Source organism: Sinocyclocheilus anshuiensis, unplaced genomic scaffold (assembly GCF_001515605.1).
Source record: "Sinocyclocheilus anshuiensis isolate Anshui unplaced genomic scaffold, SAMN03320099.WGS_v1.1 scaffold1514, whole genome shotgun sequence".
Taxonomy (NCBI): domain Eukaryota; kingdom Metazoa; phylum Chordata; class Actinopteri; order Cypriniformes; family Cyprinidae; genus Sinocyclocheilus; species Sinocyclocheilus anshuiensis.
In genome coordinates this window covers 226,615-231,997 of record NW_015546148.1, presented here as the reverse complement: position 1 = coordinate 231,997, position 5,383 = coordinate 226,615, and the positions used below count along the sequence as shown (strand labels likewise).

Here is a 5,383-nt window from a genome sequence, read left to right as displayed (position 1 = left end):
TGTACAGAGCACATTCAGGGCTTTTCAGAGATACCAAATGTTTGGATGTTTCACTATGACCACTCCCTCTCCTTGGTCTTCAAATATGTCTGATATTAATTTAGTGACACTCTTATGGAAATATGATAATATTTTGTAATTATCATTTAAATCTGTCTCATTTTTAAACTGTCTGTCATAAATCAACATCTCAGGAAAATGTTAATGGGGTTTCAAATCAAAATATGACTTCCTCTTATGAAACAGAACATCATTTCATACTTGTCCACTGAAGAGGACACCTAAAAGCATGTTTATTACACATTTTGGGAGACAAAACAATTGAATAGGAAAACAAAATATATATCAATATTCTTATGAAATATTAGATGTAGGGCTGCACGATAAATCGCATGCGATATTTAATGCGCATCTTGTTAGTAAAGTCGGTTCTGTAATTAGCGTGCTTTCACATGGAGCAGCATTGACTACACAGAGCTGTTGTTCACTGACGAGCTGCGCTAAACCACGTTCATATTCGGGCGATTTTTTGCGCAGCTCGTCAGTGAACAACGGCTCTGTGTAGTTAATGCTGCTCAATGTGAAAGCACGCAGGTGATGGAGATTTACCGCTGATTACAGAACCGGCTTTGCTGATAAGATGCGAGTTAAATATCGCATGCGATTAATCGTGCAGCCCTAATGTGAATCAATATATTGGATCCATGCATTCAGTTTTAAAGTTAAAGCAGCTTCCCTGCTGTCCCTGTCGTTAATCAAACAGCAAAAGAAAAATATGTCTGTTTAATTCATAAGGTAAAGAGATTTCTTTTTTTAAACATTTGCTTAGATTATTCAGTAGTATTTCTCATTACTGTTAAGCTCGTTGTTCTGTTGTATTTACTGGTCCTGACTCCTGTTGCTTGCTCGTAATGTTCATTTTTTATTACTGTTTGCTTGTATGTGCTTTTATTTTCCTTTAATACAATTTAATGCAAGTTCATCTGGAATGTGAGTGGCTTTTTTTCAATGGCACATGGATGTTACATTTCTTGGATGAACATTCTATTCTGGAATGTTTTAAAGCAATTTTCACTATTAACTGTTGTAAATTCTTCCTCAAATTCCAAAAGTGGAAATTACGTCAATGAGTGTTGAAGATTTCAATGTGATGTAATAAACATTTTAAAATGTTTGACTCTCAAGAGTGTAAATTCAGTAATTCAGTGACATTTAACAAGAAATTGCTTAATATGTACAATTTAGATTTGTATTTATTTGGATATTTGATTTATAAATGTAAAAAATTTAAGTCAATCCAAATAAATGTATATTGATAACTTGATCTATAATCATGTAAAAAATATATCTGGTTGAAAGTGAATTTTTAGTTTCAGTTGACTATAAAAATTTGATTTTGTCAAACTTAATTTTTTTCAGTTGAGAAAAAGTAAACCGATTACATGCAACAAGTTGATGTAATTTGTTTAAGTTGATCCAACGACAAATTTTTTTCAGTGTACAACGGCTGCGTTTCACAATACAAACAATTCTGCATTAAATAGAAAAAACATAGTAGTATCATAAATATAATATATTAAAGTATATTATAATAAAAATGAAAAAAGATAATAAAAGAATAATTAAAGATATAAAAGATCATAATAAAATGATAAAAATAAGAAAAAAAAAAAATATAAAATATATATATATATATATATATATATATAGAGAGAGAGAGAGAGAGAGAGATATATAAAACATAAAAGATAAAAGAAAAATTAAATACTATTTTTTTTTATTTATATTATATATAAACAAACATGATAAAAGAAAAGAGAAAAAAAAACGTATTTTCCAGTATTTTCAATGCATTAAATAACATTTAAAAAAATATGAAACAGAAGACAAAGTATTAAACAAAAAAAAAAAAGAAAAATAACATTTATTTTAGAGCTGGCAGTATTTAATACATTTTACAAGATAAAATAAGAAAAAAAACTATTTAAAAAAATCTAATTATATAAACTAGAAGAAAAATGATGAACAAAATAAAATAAGAATAAATATACAACTGCCAGTATTAAATATAAATAAGATAAGATAAAGAAAAAACAATTACAAAAAATAAAATAGAAATATTAAACAAAATAAAATAAGAAAAATAAAAGTTTTAAAACTATCAGTTTTAAAAGATGATATAAAATAACAAAACAAAATACAACAGGAAAAAATAAATAATATAAAATAATATGACAAATATGATTTAAAAAACATAAATATGATTAAAATAAAAGAAATGAAAAGACTTCATATTTATGTTGTACTTAACCCTATTGCCCCCGTCTCCAGATACGACTCAGGTTTCATCTGTAACACCTCTAAATATCAGTGTGTGATTCATCGTTATCACCAAAAACAGCAACCCGACTCGGCTCTCTGTGAGGTCTAGATCCGCTCCAGGAGCAGGAAAGTCCAGCGGGAAACCAGATCCAACACGACTCATTAGAGGTGTGACTGAGAAAACTGGAACGAGATTCATTCACAGCCCTCGGTCCAACTGAGACGAGAGCTGATGGAAAAACCAGTCGCCTCGTGAGAGCTGAAAACAGCTCCAAAACAACAACAACAACAACAACAACATTCGATTTTTTATTTATATTATTATACTATTTAGATCAAAGTTACAGTAAAAATTTCATCATATTTATATTTATATAAATATTTATATTCAATATTTATTTTTTATGCAAGTAAAGAATGTGACAATGTTTACATGTGGCAAATACAGAATCCCTTGGACCAAACATATAACATAGGCTAAATATTTAATAATATTTAACATAAAATATTATTTAATCAAATTTTGAAATAATATTTTATTATTTAAAATAGCTGTTTTCTATGTGAATATCTGTTAAACTGTAATTTATTTCTGTGATCAAAGCTGAATTTTCAGCATCATTACTCCAGTTTTCAGTGTCACATGATCTTCAGAAATCATTCTAATATAATTGTAATATACTCTAATATTAAAAAAATGTAAATGCAAGTTTAAGCATGTAAAAATGGCATGCTTAAACTGGATTGTGACCTCTATTCATAACACTGAGCTCAGAAACCGACTCAGATCGTATCGAGGCAGTCAAACTCCCGGTGTAAAAACACCAGAAGCACTCAAAAAGTGAGTCCGGCCTCACATACTGAGATAAGAGCAGATTCCAGCTCCTTCAGTATGTGCGTTACGAAACAACCTGTCAATTATTCACCGCACAGACCCAGCAGACGCATGCCGATCATCCCGGCCAAAATACATGCTAAATACATGCTAGATATATATGAAGAGTTCATTTGCAAAAACAGATAATTGATTTTTCATTGTGCATTCCGATTAATCTCGATCAAACTGCAGTTGGGTTATTTTGATTAGGTAAAAAAAATAACTAAAAATACAGCTAGCTAACACAATAAAACACGATAACATACACTCTAAAAGATGCTGGGTTATTTTTTTAACCCAAGCGCTGGGTTCAGCCTGTTGGGTCCTTTTAATTTTTAATATTTTTACCCAGGTGCTGGGTCATTTTAACGCTGGGTTATTTTTTTCTATCTAACCGCTGGGTTGACCTTGTCTCCGGTGTAGGGCTGGGTAAAAAATATCGATATCTCGATTTTAATCGATTCTCATTTTTACGGAACGATATCGATTCTTAAATCCCAAGAATCGATTAGTCTAGCCTGTGTTCAGTTAATGGACGGAACGTTGAAGGGCACTTCCCATCCAATATATCGCAATAAGCATTGTGTGTTGGTACTTTTAATATGAAACAAAGTCTCAGATTTCAAATTCTGTCCATTGTATTGCAGTATTTAAACAATAAAAGCCATTTTGGCGCTGTTTAATGTGGAGTGACAGATCGCAGTAGGGCCTCAGTGAACTGATCATCTCCTCCACTTTATTACTAGTTATAGCACAAAATAAACATGACTGAACATCCGAAGGAAGGTTAAAAGAAAGAGTACAACTTTACAAGCCGTATCCTGTCTCGGCTTGTAAACAATGTCACGTAACGTCACATTAACCTCAGAAAAACATATTCGGTGACCATAAACTTTTTAGTCAGATAGAAAAATAAACTGTGGAGAGGGGCATTTTGCTAAATATATGCGCCATGTAACATATTCATTATAATTTTTACTGTTCTTCAATGTTTCATTTATGTTTGAATAAATCCATCAAGTTTTTGACAGCCACCATTATGTTTATATTTAAAAATACGAACTGAAGTAGAAGTATTATTATGTAGCTAATTGTAACTTTATTATTTTAAAAACTTCATTAAGTTTAATTTTAACAAATCAGTCAATTTTAACCATCAATATTATAGTAATGTAGTACCAATATGTATTATAGTAATGTAGTACCAACTGACTCGTGTATATTTTACAGCATTAGTTGAGAGATTTTTTTTTCCTTGAGAAAATTTGGCATGCACTGTACCTGATATATATCCAAAATAATCTATATCGAATCGAATCGAATTGGTAATCGAATCTAATCGAAAGCTTGTGAATGAGAATCGAATCGAATCATGAAATTTGTGTCAAAACCCAGCCCTACTCCGGTGAAACTTCTCAACAACGCAGCCGCTGAGAGCACGGGCTTTTTAAGTCCACAGGAGAGAGCGGTTCTCAGCGCCACCGCCGCCGAATAAAGGTTTGTATACATTTTATTTCATTTATAAAGTCTTTAATGTGGTGTAAATTGTATTACTTTAAGCAGTGCAACAGAAGGACGAGATGTCAGTAAGCAGCTGGAAACGCCTTTGCCTTGGATAACATAATGGATTTTATTCGTTATAATACTGAGTGTAATTTAATTTGATGTTAAAATACCTTCTCTAATCTCAGTACTGTTTGTCTTTGGGCAGGTTTTGGAGTCAGTCGTGGCATCTCTCAGCTACGAGTGAAACGCGAGGCCGAGGATTTCGTGGAGGATTTCACACACTCACAGACACTAGGCTTGCCGCGATAGATGGTGTTGACGGTGATACCGGTGTTAAGCCGCAACACCAGTTACGTCACTGGCCCACCGCAGCACCGACCCCCACCGTCTTTTTGATTTTTTTATAGAAATAAAAATTATTTAGTTGAGTAAAAGAACAGACACTACAATTAAAAACTGAACGCAGCTGCTCAATGCAGCGTGCCGAACGACAGTCGCATCACAGATCAGATTTCATTTCTCCAGTGAGGAGAGTGAGTCGAGCTGACTGACAAGAAGAGTGAGGTGAGACAGACAAGACGATCGCGGATGATTTAGTTTCAAAACGAGATGCAAAAGCGCCTGTTTGGCAATATTTTGGATTTTGAAAAGTCTGTTGACCTTTGCCGTTTATCGAAG

General features: G+C 32.4%; 1 protein-coding gene across 4 annotated transcripts in view; it reads right to left on the bottom strand.

The window, feature by feature from the left end:
• The window catches only part of LOC107701250 (vitamin D3 receptor A-like), a 64,686-nt gene that overhangs the window by 40,838 nt on the left and 18,465 nt on the right, over positions 1-5,383 (bottom strand). For 2 of the 4 annotated variants that reach the window (XM_016503213.1, XM_016503215.1), the window contains exon 2: positions 2,312-2,551. The exons of the other annotated variants lie outside the window; for them this stretch is intronic. The gene's annotated coding sequence lies outside the window, so the exon portion shown is untranslated. The remainder of the gene's footprint in view (positions 1-2,311; positions 2,552-5,383) is intronic. 4 annotated transcript variants of the gene reach the window in all.